This window comes from Trachypithecus francoisi, unplaced genomic scaffold, assembly GCF_009764315.1.
Source record: "Trachypithecus francoisi isolate TF-2019V2 unplaced genomic scaffold, Tfra_2.0 Lachesis_group3, whole genome shotgun sequence".
In the NCBI taxonomy this organism is placed as follows: Eukaryota; Metazoa; Chordata; class Mammalia; order Primates; family Cercopithecidae; genus Trachypithecus; species Trachypithecus francoisi.
This window is the reverse complement of record NW_022681468.1, coordinates 62,340,277-62,358,769: the sequence shown is the minus strand read 5'-3', so window position 1 is coordinate 62,358,769 and position 18,493 is coordinate 62,340,277.

Sequence of the window (18,493 nt, the reverse complement as noted above, 5' to 3'; positions counted from 1 at the left end):
TTTCTAGGGCATATCATGGTACATTTCATATAATTAGACTTTAATGGAATACATGTGTGGGAATGCATTGTGTGCCTCCATGTAGTTTCTGTACCACAATTTAAAAACCAGAGGCATCAAAATAACTAATAAATCTTCACAACATATATTGTTCAGGCTCCAGATCTGGATATTATCATTCACTAGGTCTGGGATGGGCCCTAGGAATTGTTACATGATTATATATAGATGATAATATTACACAGCTATGTTTGAAAAACAACTGATTTTAGGGTTCATTAGAAATTCTGGTAGAATAACAAAATCTGACTGTAAAACACATCTCTCTAAACGTGCCACTTATAGGACTTGCTGGAATTTGTAGCTAGTTTTTGAAAATTCAGAAGAATATTTAGGCTTTATGTATCCAAGCATAGAAATCTTGATTTAATAAGTCTCAGTTTAGCCATGAGGCTTTTTGTATATTGACTCACCATCTCAATGCAAATTTCTATAATGACTTGCTTATAAAATTACACTCTCAAGTGAGGAATATTATTTCTGTTTTTCTCCTTTGAGTCAGAAAAAGTTAAGATTGTACTACAGCTTGCAAGTAAATGATTGTTTTCCTTGTGAATTTATCAGACATTGTTATTCTGTTGCCAGCGACTTTAGTCCTATTGGTCAAGAATGTGCATAGAATATACTCTGCTCAAGGACTTCGTCTCAGGAGCTGAGCATACAAAAGTAAAAATACCCTAAAAAGGAAACAGATATACAATTCACGTTTCTTAGATACTTATTATCGTGTAAACCATTAAAGAAAAACACAAAATTGTCAATTTGATCAATCATTGAGTCATAAAGCCATGCTTTGAAATCCTAAACTTATCAATCATTTAGTTCCAAACTAAATTTCTAACCAGTTTCTTCCATACAAGCTGACTTGTGTCTTGTTCTTACCATCTGCTGTGTTTTTTATCCTGATATACTCTTATCCAACATGTCCTCCTGGCTCATTTCTTTAGTTGACCCAGATGCCAACTCAAATGTCAAATGTCACAATTTGAGAGGTCTCCTTGAAGAAACCCTTATGTAAAATTGAACCCTCTTGCCTATGGTCTCCCTTTCCCCTTGTCATTTCCCATAAACTTAATATTTACCTTAATTTAATATCAAATAAATGCTTGCTTGTTTAGTTTTAGTCTTCCCGCATTAAAACACAAGCTTTATGATGGCAAGGATGTTGAACTGCAGTCACTGCCATATCCCCAGAAAAAATGAGAATAGTGGCACTTAGTTAAATTTTAAAGAAGTGTTTAGTAAATCTCAAAGTGTCATTCATCAGATTAAACATACACACCCTTCCTTATAAAAAGGATAATAAGAGTGGCTAATTATCTTTCTTTTAATTTTTATTTTTATTTTGAGATTGTCGTCTATATGTTGGCCATTTATCTATCTTCTTTTGAGAAATGTATCTTCAGGTCTTTGGCCCATTGTTTATTTATTTATTTGTATGTTTGTTTGTTTGTTTGTTTATTTATTTATTTAGAGATGGAGTCTCGCTTTGTCCTCCAGGCTGGAGTGCAGAGGTGCGATCTCGGCTCACTGCAAGCTCCTCCTCCCAGGTTCACGCATTCTCCTGTCTCAGCCTCCCAAGTAGCTGGGACTACAGGTGCCCGCCACCACACCTGACTAATTTTTTGTATTTTTAGCAGAAACGGGGTTTCACCGTGTTAGCCAGGATGGTCTCGATTTCCTGACCTCGTGATCTGCCCGCCTCGGCCTCCCAAAGTGCTGGGATTACAGGAGTGAGCCACTGCGCCTGGCCAGCTAATTATCTTTAAATTTGGATTGTGTACACAGCGTTTTAGTATAAAATAATCTGTAATCAATTTTTTTTCTTATTATTGTTTTTCTTCTCTTCCCAGGTAAAAGAAAATTGCACAAAAAAAGTAGTTTGCTTGAAATAGTGTTTCAAAGACAATAATCATTGTTTCTTTAATAGTTTGGTGGTTGAGAACCAACAGATAATCAGTAGCATCATGTAACATTTTCAAGAACTCTAAAGGAAAAATGTAAAAAATCAATAGTCTTTGTTTTAACCTTTCTAGAGGAAATTATTATTTACATTTGTAATATCACATAACTTTTTTAAGTCAAAAAGAAAATAATAGATAAAATACAATTAATTCACAGGATATCCTTAAATAAATTGTCAAACAAGAAATAAACGTTTTCAATATTAGAGGGCATCTTAAAAATTTTAAGAAAAATTTATTGATAATAAGGAAAAGTTCTGATCAAAATGTACTATATTTTAAAACATTTCAGGAATCAAAATGATATTACCTTAAATATTTGCTTTGGGGCACTTTTATATAAAATACAAAGGTGTTACATTATGCCATGCTGGTAGGGTTTAAGCCTTGGACTCATTTTCTTCCATTTTTTCATGTCCCACAGACTCTGTTTACTGATATTTTTCTATGTATGGATGTTCCAAATTGAAAAAAAGTCACAGTTCAAACCACACATCATATACATAAGTGAATACTTACATTTTGAAAAATACACCTTATTCAAAAATAAGATCTAGAAATAGCCTAAATATATTTCATGGGATGCCCCCAAACATAATATATTCAGGATTTCCTGTTGGTAAAGTAAATTACAGATCTGTTTCTCTGAGATTGCAATAATACCAGAGCAACCTTTTTGTCAGACAAATTTTTTCATAACAATGTAACAGGGTGTATCATTAAAGCAGCCCTGTTGGTCAATCCTGATTGCTCGTCCAGTAATCTAGTCCAAGAAGAAAGCCCATTATTAGTCAGTCACAATCATTTTCACAATAGATTCTGTGCTACTTAATGATTTACACTTTGCCCACACAATGAGAAAGACAGCAAAGAAGAGCGGAGATTCTCATAGACTAACATTAACTTCATATTTCTCCAAATTATTTATACAACCCATCCTGGTAGTTTAATAAATTATCTTATTTCGATTTAAATCCAGGCAGAAACAATATGACTCAATGAAAATAATAAATGTCAGTTTATTCTCTATATTGTGGTTGCTTCTGTCATTCTGTTACCAAGTATCTTCTCTCTCTCTCATATACAATGTGTGTGCTAATTATATATTTACACATAAACATTTCCACTGATTAGAAATGGCCCACAGATCTTCAGAAGTTTTTTAACATTTGTATACTTGATCATAAGGATTAAATGTAACTATATTCTTACAGAATGAAGTGGGCTAAAAGGCAAAGAGTTGGCCTGGCACGGTGGCTCATACCTGTAATCCCAGCACTTTGGGAGGCCAAGGTGGGTGGATCACCTCAGGTCAGGAGTTCGAGACCAGCCTGGCCAACATGGTGAAACCCATCTCCACTAAAAATACAAAAATTAGCTGGACATGGTGGCAGCTGCCTGTAATCTCAGCTATTCGGGAGGCTGAGGCAGAAGAATTGCTTGAATTTGGGAGGCGGAGGTCGCAGTGAGCCGAGATCGTGCCATTGCACTCCAGCCTAGGGGACAAGAGCAAGATTTCTCAAAAAAAAAAAAAAAAAAAAAAAGGCAAACAGTTATTACAGATTTTTTGTGTTTTATATTCCACTCCACACAATGATTCTTAGTAGGTAGTTTCTTATAATGTGATAGACAGCAAAGGTTGCCTTTGTTATTCAATGAAGAGTAATATCTATGAAAAGTAATCATAGATAATTATTGCATTTCCTCTCTGTATGCAAATGACCTTTATAATTGACATGTGACTAAAACAAAAGGCCATTGAAACACAAAAAATAGATGAGTATATGTGTGCTTATTTTCATGTAATATTGATTGATGAAATTCCTGATAAACAAAGGAATATTAAAGTAAATGAAAAAGGCAAATGTAACAAAGGTTTTCCAAAGGTAATTTTATGGCAGATATAAATAGCTATTACTTTCCAAAGTAGTAAAGTCATGGTAGATATAAGACTTGCTATAAGTTAGAAACAGTGGATATTTTGGATCAAAAATAATAAATTTATAAAGGTATCCTACTTTGTATAGCTGTCATTTACTTACAGAACTTATTATTTTGTGGATTATGATTAAAAAGTTACATTTTCAAAGCAGGCTTCTAATTATAATGGTGTACTCACAAGTACCATAATTTCTAGCCCTAATTCTCAGATCTTTTCATTAGGTGCTACTATCTGTTAAATTGAAACTTTTCTTTTATATTTAAAATGTCTTTCAACAACAAATAATTCTGTGACACATAGCATTTTTGATAATTATTCAAATACTAGTCTTTAGGAATAGTTATATGACTATCAGAATAATTGTCAGCTTTTTTACCTAAATTGTTCCTTAAATGAATAGACTCAAAAATAATAAAGCTTTTTAGATCCATTTAAGTAGATATTAATTTTCCTAATATGAATATAAATGTTATGGGGTGAATTCCACAGTTTGAGATTTTAATTGTATGAACGTTTCCTTTGAAAGCTTTAGCAAATGAAATACTTGCAATAGTTTATTTCTTTAAGGGAATCCTTTGAAAAGTCAATATCCTAGTTATATATAATTATGTAAAAGTTTTGGGTATCCTTAAATTTAATACCATATAGGCCATATAACTAGCGATAACCCATACGAATTTAATAAATAAATGTGGCAAATTGAAAATATAGCCAAACAATTCATTTCCAAAAAGAGTAACTACAAAATATCAAATATAAATATAAAAGTCAGTTAATAATTATTCCATTAATATTTATTTCAGCTGAAAAACAGCATTAATTTACATAATAAATGTTAAGTTGCCAGTCTAATTTTTATAATTCATTTGAAACAAGCAATATTTGTTTGCTAAAAATAGCATCTATCTATAAAGAAATGTTTTTATTTAATTTTAGGGGTATTATATAACTTAAATGTTGCACTTGCGTTGTAAAAAATTGTATATCCTAATGTATCAATGCATCAAAAATACAAATAGAAACTCAGCCAACTCTTTCTTTTCATTCACCTTTTCCCCTAACAGTTTAGATACTTTATTGGTTATTTTAATACATGGTACCATAGTAACTCCATTAGCTAATTAATGAGTATAATCTCTGAAATTCTTAGATAAAAAACAGTAGCAATGAAATGATTGTTTATCATTTATTTATTTATTTATTTATCTCATTATGTATTTATTTATTCTGAGATAGAGTCTCTCTCTGTTGCCACGCTGGAGTTCAGTGGCACAATCTTGGCTCACTGCAATCTCCACCTTCTGGGTTCAAGCAATTTTCTTGCCTCAGCCTCCCGAGTAGCTGGGACTACAGGCGCACACCACCATGCCCGGCTAATTTTTTGTGTTTTAATAGAGATGGGGTTTCACCACGTTGGCCAAGATGGTCTCGGTCTCTGACCATGTGATCTGCCTGCCTTGGGCTCCCAAAGTGCTGGAATTACAGGCATGAGTCACCGTGCCCAGCTCAAATTATTATTTTTATTGCTAATTTTATTAATATAATATGACACATTAAAAAAATGACTGCTTTTAAGCCATTCTCTTAATCCAGGAATTATTATGCATTTTCTGTTTATTATTGCTGTCTAACAGACTTTTAGAAAAGTTACTGACTTGAAATTGCAGTCACTCAAAAGTAAAGTTTGATTAATTTTTGTGATATTGATGTAATTCTCTCCCCCAGGGGTCTACAGTGAAATGCTGGCACTAAAATTGCATTTCTCCTAATTCTGGTAATTCCTGTATTGTTACTTAAAAAATTAGCTAGAATTAACTTTTTTTCAAATAAGCAAATGTGGAATCTTATTTGTTTCAAATTATTTTCTAAGGGATGCAAGACTATTTCATTTCCTAGTGTACATACTGAGAAATAAGATTTTGGGGAATTTTTGAGTTAATATAATAGTAATTAGAAAGTTCAGCTATATTTTTTTTAGCTAAGATGCTTTTCAACTATACATATCAAGCTGAATAAAATTAAAAGCACCTCAGGGTTATTCTTCTATAGTTTTAATTTTATTAGATGAATTTAACTTTTAGCATATATATATATTTTTTTATTTGCTATATATATATATTTTTATTATACTTTAAGTTCTAGGGTACATGTGCATGACGTTTATATCATGTATAACTCCCCAAAGCAATCCCTGCCTCCTCCCCCCTCCCCATGATAGGCCCCAGTGTGTGATGTTCCCCTTCCCCAGTCCAAGTGATCTCATTGTTCAGTTCCCACCCATGAGTGAGAACATGCGGTGTTTGGTTTTCTCTTCTTGTGATAGTTTGCTAAGAATGATGGTTTCCAGCTGCATCCATGTCCCTACAAAGGACGCAAACTCATCCTTTTTTAAAAGAAGTCAAAGAAAAAAAGCAAGACATGTAAAATGAACAAAATTTCAAATAGTTTTCCTTGTGTCAAATGTTACAGATACTACTTAGTTACCGTTTTTGATTTGAAGCCTCAATGTCAAGTTTGAAGTGACTACAGAACTAGCTTCTATCCAGAGTCTATGTGGAACTCTAGGGGAGTCTATTTTCAAGAAGGCTGAGAAAACACTACTGAAATACAACCTGAAATGGAATTTGCTAAGATGTGTTAAAACTGGTACGTGTTGGGCCCAAAAGACTTATTTAGATAAATGTACAAAGTTGATAAAAATGTAAGCCATTTAAATTTGATGTGTATTTGCTGCATCTTTTATCAGCAGATACTTTGTGGAAAATATTTGAATATTTTATTAAGCCAGTAATGATGATAGTAAACTCAAGTCACTCTCATAGAATTAACCATCATAACTTCTTTAATTTTTGGTGAGAAATACAAGCTGAATGTTCTTACTTGCTTAACCACACAACAGTTCAATTGCTTAGTGAAAGTAAAGTTTTATTGCGACTTTTGGCAATCACATTTGTTATTTACATGTTTCTAAATGAGCAGAAACACCCTCAACCACTGTTATCAATTACTGAATGGCTTTGGAAATTATATTTTGTTGCAGACTTGATAACATGTCTCAATTAATTCAATCTAAAATTCCAAGGAAAAACACTGATTAAATATAAAGTATTTGATTACAACTAATGTATTTTAATTATAAGTGATATCAGCTGCTTTACACATTTATGTGATGTTAAAAAAATTAAAAGCAGAAATGGAATTTCAATTCCTAGACAAATTTGCAGCAAATGTTTTTCAAGCTCAAATTTTATTTCTAGCAGTGATTTTTCTGCCCATGAGGCTGATGAAAAGGCTGTTTCAATATTTCAAAATTCATTTACCTCTGCAATTGAGGAGCTTCTACTTAGCTTTCAATGCAAGTTATCTGAAACATAGTGACATACTAAAAGGTAAATATTTTTTAAAGATAGAATTATATATGGTTTCCAAGCTATAGATACACTAACTTAAAAATTATGTTTTCAGAAACTGACACCAAAATTTGCAGTTTCTGTGAGAAAATAAATTTTAATTTGTAAGATAAATAGATCTAATTACAGATCAATATTAATAGCTAAAAATTTGCAATGGATTTTGACTATAGCAAACATTAACTCTGAACCCCAACAAGCAAAATGTTTTGCTCCCTAAAAGTATAAAATCAAGTTATTCTTATGAGTAGACCAGCATCACAAAAAGGTCGTAAATTTTCATTGTTTTATAAATCTTGTCACTAAAAATTACATAAATTTATTTTCTCTTCCATTATATAACTATCTGTATATCATTGATGTTGCATCTTGGCCAACAAGCTTTAAACTACTTATTAATTTTATAGAAAATATTTACTGAGTATTGATGTTGGAAATAATATTATTTCTTTTCAAATGTATCAAGTTATTTCTTTTCCTCAGCAATTTAAAAATATATAACAATTTAAAATAAATATACATTAAGTTACTGTTTTACCCTTACTGAACAATTATTATCATAAGGAACCTCCCCATTAAGTTAAAGCCTAATGAATTGACCATTAACTTTTACTAGCTTACTTTTCTGATTAGAATTAGTACATAAATATAACTTTGCTACTCTTTTTAAAATGCTTAGAAAAATTACAGTATTATAGTTCACATAAGTCCTTTTAAAAATTTCGTGTCACAAGTTTTTGACATAAGGGTAAAATAATGACAGCATTCTTAAAAAGACTCTTGATAGATACACTACTAAGCAGCTTATGTATTCAGCACCAACAACTACAATTTTTAGTACTAGAAGTATTGCCAACTTGCATGAAGTTCATCTGTCACATTTTAAAATGCTTTGAATCTGAACATACACACCATGACGCAGAATTTTAAATGTAATGATTAAAACAGGTATGTAGTAATAGTTAAAAATTATATACTGAAAATAGGGAAACCTGGAATAAGGCTTAATACAAGGTGTGACTAACAAAGAGTATTTTAAAACATAAATGCTAGACATGGATTTTATTTATCAGATTCAGTTTTTCCTTTGGTAGATGTGATGGTTAACATTGAGTGTCAACTTGATTGGCTTGAAGGGCGCAATGCATTGTTCCTGGGTGTGTCTGTGAGGGTGTTGCCAAAGGAGATTAACATTGAAGTCAGTGGACTGGAGAGACAGACTCATCCTCAGTCTTGGTGAGCACCATCGAATCACCTGCCTGTCCAGCTAGGATAAGAACAGGCAGAAGAATGTGGAAGGAACAGATTAGCTTAGTCTTCCGGCCTAAACCTTTCTCCAGTGCTGGATGCTTCCTGCCTTTGAACATCAGGTAAACTCCCAAGTTTTTCAGCTTTGGGACTCTTCCACCTATAACCACAGACTGAAGGCTGCACTGTTGGCTTCCCTGCTTTTGAGGTTTTGGGACTCGGACTGGCTTATTTGCTCTTCAACTCGTAGATGGCCTATTGTGGGACTTTACCTTGTGATTGTATGAATCAATACTCCTTAATAAACTCCTCTTTGTATATACATGTATCCTATTGCTTCTGTCCCTCCTGAGAACCCTGATTAATACACTACACATTGAAACCACTAGTGCTGCTCTTCAAATTTGTATTTTGAAATTTCTGAGTTACTCTTAAAAAGTAATGTTATATTGTACGTTTCACTTTGCCCTTTAAATAGGTAAAACTATCCTCTTTTTACTACTGTTATTATTCAGAACAAGTTTTCCTCCCCAAATCAACTGCACTTTTGCTCCTGTTAAATACAAACACAGAGAAAATAAATGCATTTAAGAGAATATGAGAAAAAATGTGAAAATTTTACAGGTAGGGTTGGAATGTAATATTTAATGCTGATGTCATGGAGTCACAAAATGGCTTTGCTGGCATTCAGATCTCCTCACTTAGCTATTTTCTGAGACTTTTAAGAGTTATAATGTATAAGTATGGAATTATTTTTTCTTATACACTAATGAGTTTTATATCTTCAAAATAGTCAAGGTAAGCCTTCATATTCATTCCAGTGAGATAGAGTTTTCATGCAAAATATTTTTAGAACTTCAGTTTTCAAATCACATTAGAAAGTATATTCTTAAATGTAAAACTTCTAGGAAATAAAACTTCAGGTGCAATAGTTTCATTGGTGAATTCTAACAGCTATATTAGCAGAAAATAACATCAATTATATACAATTTGTTTTCCAGAAAATATAGGAGAGAAAGGACTGCAACCTTGTATTATAAGGTTAATATTGGCATCAAACAAAATAAAGGGGAAAAAATGAACTAGAAAAAAAAGACCAATACTTTTTGTAAAGATAAACACAAAAATTCTAAACAAAACAGCAATAAGCTGAATCTGGTAACATATACAACATTTAACACACCATGCCCAAGCAGAACTTCTCTGGAATGCAAACTCAATCCAAATCTTAAAATTAATTAATTCAATCAACATATTAACACACAAAATAAATAAACCACATGATCCTACCAATTGATACCAAAAATGCATTTAATAAAATACAACATACATTCATGATAAAACAAACAAACAAACAAAAATTTTTTCAGTGAACTAGGAATAGGAAAAACATTTCTATCATGATAAAAGACATTTAAAATTTGATGGCTGATAAAACACTTAATAGAAAAAAAAAAAAAAAGAATGATTTCCCCCTAAGATTGTGAACAAAGAAATGATTTCAATTCTGGCTACTCTTGTTCAACATCATATCAGAAGTAATAGCCAGTGAGGTAAGAGAAGCAGAAGATTTATGGTTTATGCAGAATAGAAAAGAAGAAGTAAAAGTCTCTATTCAAAGATAGCATGATTGTATACATAGAAAATTCCAGAGATTCCACAATAAATCTTCCACAACTAATTAGTGAATTAACAAAACCAGAGGATAAAAAGGCAACACAAAGCAATCATAATTATATTTCCCAGCAATAATTGGAAAATGAAACTTATTAAGTAAAGCATTTAAATTAGCTTTAAAAATTAAACAGTCATGTGTAAATACAACTAAACATGTGAAGGGTTTGTAGGCTAAAAGTTACTAAATGCTGGAGAAAAAATTCAAGCTGAAGTAAATAATAGCAGAGACCTGCCATGTTTATCAAAGTCTCAAAACAATTGTGATATTAATTCTTTCCAAATTTATCCATAGATGTATTCCATTTTAAATCAAAATCACAGCAGGATATTTTTATCGTAGATAAGCTGATTTTTAAAATGTATAAGTCACAGAAACTGAATGAATAAAACAATTTTGAAAGAAATAAAGTTACAAAACTTACATTACATTGAGACTTTCTATAAAGCAAAAATAGAACAATGCTGTATTGGTGAAAGTATAGACACATAGATCAATGGAACAAAATTGACAGCCCAGAAATAGAACTTTATGTATCTGGCAAATTGAATGTTGACAAAGATGCAGATCTTAAAAATATAGTTGGAACACCTAGTCTTTCTCAAAAGTAACTGAGTTATAAAATGATCCTAAAGATCAATGTCCTTAAATATCTAATGCTACATATAATAATTTCTGATATTTTGGTACTAATTTTCCCCATATAATATTCAATGACTAAAAGAATTAAAAAGTATATAGTGTGTAAGTATTCCTGCTTGCTGATTCTGCTTCTGTAGTTAACTTTGTGTACCATACTTCTCAACTAACCTAAATTTAATCTTCTTTTCGAGGGTTTTTATGTACGTTCACATATATAAGACATAGTTTATGTCATAAACTATTTCTAAACTAAATTAAACACATGAAGAACTCTAGCAATTTTTATGACACTAAGCCATTTAGAAAATCAATAATGTCTCTGTGTATTTAAATGTTTCAGGACCATCAGTCTGCCTTAAGCATTTTTGTACAATGTTCAGATCTTAGCCATTATCACTTCTACCAACTTAGAGATATTCAAATTAAAAAAATCTGTTTTTCATTCAAATCCACTGGGAGACTAAACTGTATACAGGATCAGGCTTCTGTCACTTTCATACAAAATATCCAAAACTTAAGTTTCATTTTCTTTTTGGTAATTAGTATGTACCATGCACTTTTCTAGGTCCTGGAATACAACACTGAATAAATACATAAGAAAGTTTGTTCTCAGCACTTTTGTAATTGAATAGGAGAAACAATGTGCATTAAACAATTTCAAGTTATGGTACATTCTGTGAAGGTCCTTGTTGACTATTGAAATATCTGCCCCAGAGATTAGTATATCTGTCAATGAGGCAGTCAGTAGAGTTCAAGAAGGACATGAGCCCCTTTACTCTCATTAGTAATGCACTATCTCATCAAACTTTCATGCAGAAATAAGCCCTTTTTGAGAAAAGCAGAAAAGTTATCCTCTTGCTTTTGTCAGCACCTTACATAGCCCCATGCCAGTTCCCTGAAATTCATGGAGTTCCAGGACCTTTGGGTTCAACTGTTCTCAATCATCAAATGGGATACCAAATGGAAAATACTACAGCCCTGAGTGTTATCTCAGCTATATAGCTACATCTTTATTGATGTGCCAAAGTCAACAACCTTTAGAATAATTCAGCTTAAAGGTGAATTATCCAGGGTTACATTAATCTTTCAACAGAAGTATGGATTGCTCATTCCAAATGACTGCTTTGGGGTGGCCAAAGATTAGTGTTTTTGACTATATAAATTATTCAGCTGAAAATAATTATCAAGCTCTCGGTTGTCACTCAGAAATCATTGGCCAATTCCCCAGCCTAAAGTTTTGGGGCACTAAGTTATTTCAGAATCTAGAAAGCAGTTCCTTAAATTCCCTGGCCTTGGCTCACAGACCTTTCAAAGGATGTATTTAATGTCATGTAATTATATCCTTTAGCAAAATGCTGAATAGAGAGAAAATAATAAGATACAAAATAATAATAATATTTGGAGAAGTGATTTCCAAATAACAAATTTGTTATTTATGGAGAGAATATCTTTTAGATGGTGGTGCTTTTTCAGGTCTAGGCAGGTTAGAAGCTCTGGTGCTGTTTAAAAGGCTAGAGTGACCAAAGGTATATGTTTTGTGTCATAAGACTAAAGTTGGGATAAAGTAAACAGTAAGCACATTTTGAACTCTATTGTCCTTCAACATGTAAGTTGATTTTTCATAATAATCATAATAAAGCAATGTTTTAATCCTAATGTAGAAATCCACTATCTAACTATTGGCAGTCACAGGTTAAGGAGGAAGGGACACAATTACATGTAGTTTCTCATGCAGGGTACATGGCATTTTTCATTTCTGAAGCATTATTTTTTAATACCATGCCAGTGTCTTAGAAAAGTCACTATTAGTTAACAGGATAACTTATAATGCCCTAAAGCAGATTTGAATGCCTATTGTCCAGTTTGAAACTTTCTAGGGGTATTTTTATGTGAAATCTTGATGTTCAGGAGGTGTAAGAGTACTTTATGCCAAATCTCTTTGTATTGAACCTATCTGATTATAATACAGGGCGAAACTGAGAAACCAAACTTTAATATATACTCATCCTTTGTTTTTCTTCTGTGTAGCTATTTTTAATTCTATAGTCTCATTTATTTTGGCTAATTAAACAACCACCCATAGGTCTTTATTTAAATGGCCATTATAAACATAATCATGTATAACTGGCAGTAACATAACAAACATAACTGACATAAATATATCACTTTAAATACCTAGGTTTGCAATCTGTATTCCTTATATTACAGAAAAAAAAGCTAATGAAGACTTTAAAGTGGCTAAATTGAGTTAATGTTTCTGAAACATGCGGTAGGCATTTTTTCTTGCTCTCTCTCTCTATAAATGTATATGTATATATATTCCTATGTATGTATAAATATATAGCTATACATATGTATATATGTATATATGTATGTATACATACATGTATTTATGTGTGTATACAAATATATACATGCATGTGTATACACATGTGTATACACATAGACACATGTATATATATGTATGTATATCATACGTATGTATACATATATATGCACACATATATACACACACACACGATAAATATTTGACTTGGGAAGGGGTAGCCTTCCACTACTGTGACCTTACTTGCTACTCCTTCTTCAAGATAGAAACTTTCATTTTCTACACTGGCATGTATAATAAGGTAGAAAATATTGATCAGAAATAAAAATATCCTGAGATCTCCAAACAAGCACTTCATTTCTTTTGCCAAAAGAATGACACAAATGAACATGCTTCTTATTTTTATTGAAATGGAAAGGGTACATTCCACTTCCTGAGTACTTCAAAATAAATAAGTAATGTTTATTAAAGACTTATAGACACATAACGGTATTTGTATTTGTCCATCCTCATGCTACTTACTATAAGGTCATATCCAAGACTGGGTAAATTATAAAAGAAAGAGGTTTAATAGACTCACAGTTCCACATGGCTGGGGAGGACTCACAATCATGGCAGAAGGCAAAGTAGGAGCAAAAGTATGCCTTACATGGCTGCAGGCAAGAAAGCGTGTGTAGGGGAACTGCCCTTTTTGAAACCATCAGGTCTCATGATACTTACTCACTATCATGAGAACAGCATGGGAAAAACCTGCCCCCAGGATTCAATTATCTCTCACCAGATATCAATCCCCTCCCATAACATGTGGGCATTATGGGAGCTATAATTCAATGTGAGATTTGGGTGGGGATACAGAGCCAAATCTTATCAGGATTAAATTATTTAAATTGAGTTTCAGTATGTCATTTAATATTTTATCAAAGTATCAAAAATATCTATTTGATATACACAACAGTCAAATAAAATCCACATGTCAGGATATTATGAATATATTTATAAATTTTGTAAATAAAATATTTTTGCATGAAAAATATGATTGTTGCATTTATGAGAGTACAGACACCTTTAGTTTCAGTTATGACATGTAAAGAGCTTTGAAGTCATCACAAGATGAAAGCAGAAAGAGATGCAAAACTCAGCCCCTCTGAGGCAGACTACTTAGGGAAATTCCAAGTCAATAGGGTAGAAGAAACCTAAACAGTAGAGGAATTTGAGCTAGTGATAACTACAGCTACACAAAGCACTAAGCAGAGTCAGACTCCTAGACAGATTAAGATAAAACTAAACAGTAAGGACTTTGGTTCCTGTTACTCGTTACAATGTGTTTGGATTTCAACACAAAGTTACAGAAATGTCAAAAGGCAAGAAAAACACAATCTGAAGAGACAAAGTAGGCATCATAACCTGACTCAGATATGATTCTAATGTTAGATTATCAAATAATAAAGTAAAAAGAATTATGATTAATATTCTAAAGATTCTAGTGGAACTGTAGACAATATCAAGAATAAATGACTAGTGTAAACACAGATATAAAAATACACAAAATAATCACAATGAAATGCTAGGAATAAGAAATGCTACAACAAAAATAAATGTCTTTAATAGAAATATTAACATATTATACACATGTGGGAAAATAAAGTGACCTTGAAAATAGGTCAATAGAAACAATATCATCCATGTGCAAAGATAAAAATGAATGAAAATAAGCAAATAGAATACTCAGGAACTAAAAGCAGTTTTGTAAAATATGTATTGTACATGCTATTGGGACAGAAACAAAAATAATGGTGCAAAAATATTGAAGTAATAATGTACAAATAATTGCACCCAAGTTAATAATGGAAACAAGAAAGTAGGGAAACCCAAAAGCAGGATAAACATAATTGAACTTTAAGAAACCAAATGCATAGAAAAATATTTTAAAAAGCCAAGGGAAAACAAAATCTTACATATGAAACAAAAAAAAGGTTAAGAATTACAGGGTCTAATCATTGGAAACTACAGAAGGAAGAGAGTGGAGTAACTTTTAAAAATTATTATTTTATTTTAGATTCGTGGGGACATGTACAAGTTTTTTACGTTAATATACTATGTAATGGTGAGATTTGGGGTGCTAGTGAACACAACACTCGAATAGTGAACATTGTACCAAATAAGTAATTTTTAAACTCTCACCTCCCTCTCATCCTTCCCATTTAGGAGTTCTCGGTGCCTATTATTTCCATATCTATGTCTTTGTATACTCATTGTTTAGCTCCCACTTATAAGTAAGAACATGCAGTACTTGATTTTCTGAGTTTTTTCACTTAAGATAACAACCTCCAACTCCATACGTGTTACTGTAAATGACATTATTTCATTCTTTTTTAAGGCTGAGTAGTATTTCATTGTGTATATATACCACATTTTATTTATCCAATGAACCATTGATGGGCACCTATGTTGGTTCTCTGACTTTGCTATTGTTACTACTGCTGCAATCGAGTACACGTGTCTTTCTGATAAAACATTTTCCCCTGAGTAAACAGTAGTGGCATTACTACGTTAAATGGTAGTTCTATTTTTAGTTCTTTGAGAAGTCTCCACACTGTTTTCCATAGAGGATGTACTAATTTACATTCCCACCAACAGTGTGTAAACATTGCCTTTTCCCTATATCCTGGGCAACATCTGTTTTTTCCAATTTTTTAATAATAGTATTCTGATTGGTTTGAGATTGTATCTCATTGTGGTTTCAATTTGCATTTCACTGCGGATGAATGATGTTGAGCTTTTCCTCATGTGTTTGTTGGTTGCTTGTATGTCTTCTTTTGAGAAATGTCTATTCATGTTGTTTTTCCACTTTTTAATGCAGCTATTAGTTTTCATACTATACAGTTGTTTGAGTTTCTTACATATTTTGGAGAGTAATCCCTTATAAGATGTATAGTTTACCAATATTTTCTCCCATTCTATAGGTTGCTTGATTACTCTGTTAATTATTTCTGTTACCATGAAGACAGTTTTTACTTCAAGTTTCATTAGTCTATCTTTGTTTTTGTTGCCTTTGCTTTTGAGATATTAGTCATAAATTATTTTTCTAAACTGCTGTCCAGAAGAGTTTGTCTTAGGTTTTATAATAAGACTTTTTACAGTTTCAGGTCACATCTTTAATTCTTTAATTTATCTTTAGCTAATTGTTGTATCTGGTGAGCGGCAGGGGTCCAGTTAGATTCTTCTGCATATGGTGAGACAATTTTCCCAACACCATATGTTGAATAAGATATCCTTTCCTCATGGTTTAGTTTTATGAACTTTGTTGAGGATCACTTGGTGGTAGATATGTAGCTTTATTTAGTGGTTCTCTACTTTGTATCATTGACTTATATGTCTATTTTTATACCAGTACCATGCTGTCTTGGTTACTACAGACTTATAAAATAGTTCAAAGTCAGATTATATGGTGCCTGTGGCTCTGTTCTCTTTGCTTAGGATTGCTTTCACTCTTTTTTGGTTTCACGCATATTTAGAGATTGTGTTTTCTAATTCTGTGAGAAATGATGTTGGTAATTTGTTCAAAATTGCACCAAAGCCATAGATTGATTTGGTCAGTAAAGTCATTTTAACAGTATTAATTCTTCCATGAGCCTGAGATGGTTTTCCATTAGTTTGTGTCATGTATAATTTATTTCATCAGTGTTTTCTAGTTTCCCTTCTAGAGGTATTTTACCTCTTTTATTAACTATGTTCCTAGTTTTTTTGTGGCCACAGCAAATGGGATTGAGTTCTTGATTTTGTTCTTAGCTTGAGCATTTTTGTTGAACAAAAATACAACTGATGAATTTTACATTGATTTTGTATCCTGAAACTTTAATGATGTCTTTTATTAAGTCTCGGAGTCTTTTGAAGGAGTCTTTAGGCTTTTCTGCCTATAAGATTGTGGGATCAGGAAACAAAACACATGCCTTTCTATTTTTTAATTTGCATGCCTTTCATGCCTTTCTCTTGCTCAATTGCTCTGGCTAGGACTTCCAGTACTATGTTGGATACAAGAGTGGTGAGAGTGTACATCCTTGTCTTCAGTAGTTCTTAGGGGAATGTTTTAAACGTGTCTTCACTCAGTATGATGGTGGCAGGTTTGTCACATATGTCTCTTACTATTTTGAGGTATGTTTCTTTGGTGCCTGATTTGTTGGGTTTTTTTTTCATGAGAGATGTTGAATGTTATTGAAAGGTTTTCTACATCTATTAAAATTTTGTTTTGTTTTGTTGTTCATTCTGCTTATGTGGTGAATCACACATAAGCAGATGTGTTATTAGGATCGTTATTAGGATGATAGTGGTTTCTTAGAGTGAGTTAGGGAAGAATCCTTCTTCCTCCATTTTTCTTAATACTTTCCGTAATATTGTTACTAGCTCTTCTTTGTGCGTCTAGTAACATTTGGATGTAGATCTTTCTGGTCCTGTGCTTTTTTGTTTGTGGTGGTAAATTTTTTCATTACTGATTCAGTTTCATTACTTCCTAATTGTCTGTTCAGCATTTCTATTTCATTTTTTCTGGTTTGAACTTGGGAGGTGTAATGTTTTCAGCAATTTATCATTTTTTTTCTAGATTTTCTAGATTGTACACATAAAGAGCTTAGGTCATTAATTTGAGAACTTTTTATCTTTTGATGTAGGAATTTTGTGTTGTAAACTTTCCTTTTAGTACTTATTTTGTTATATCTCAGAGGTTTGGTTATATTGTGTTTCTACTTTCATTCCATTCTAAATATTCTTAAATTTCTGCCATATTTCATTGTTTACCAAAAAGTCATTCAGGAGCAAGTTGTTTAGTTTTCACATACTACTAGAGTTTTAGGAGTTACTCTTGGTGTTTACTTACAATTTTATTCTGCTATGGTCCAAGGAGATACTTAATCTGATTTAGATTTCTATGCACATATTGAGACTTGCTTTGTGGCCAAATATATGATAAATTTTGGAGAATGTTCCATGCACAGGTGAGAAAAAATATATATTTGCAGCTGTTGAGTGTAATGTTCCATGATATCTATTAGGTCTGCTTGGTCAAGATTGCCATTCAAGTCCTGAGTTTATTTTCTAGTTTTCTGCCTTAATAATCTTACTAATGCTGCAGTAGCCAGTGGGGTGTTGAAATCTCACACTATTATGATATTGCTATCTAGCACTTTTTTTCATTCTAGTCGTATTTGCTTTATAAATCTAGTTGCTCCAGTT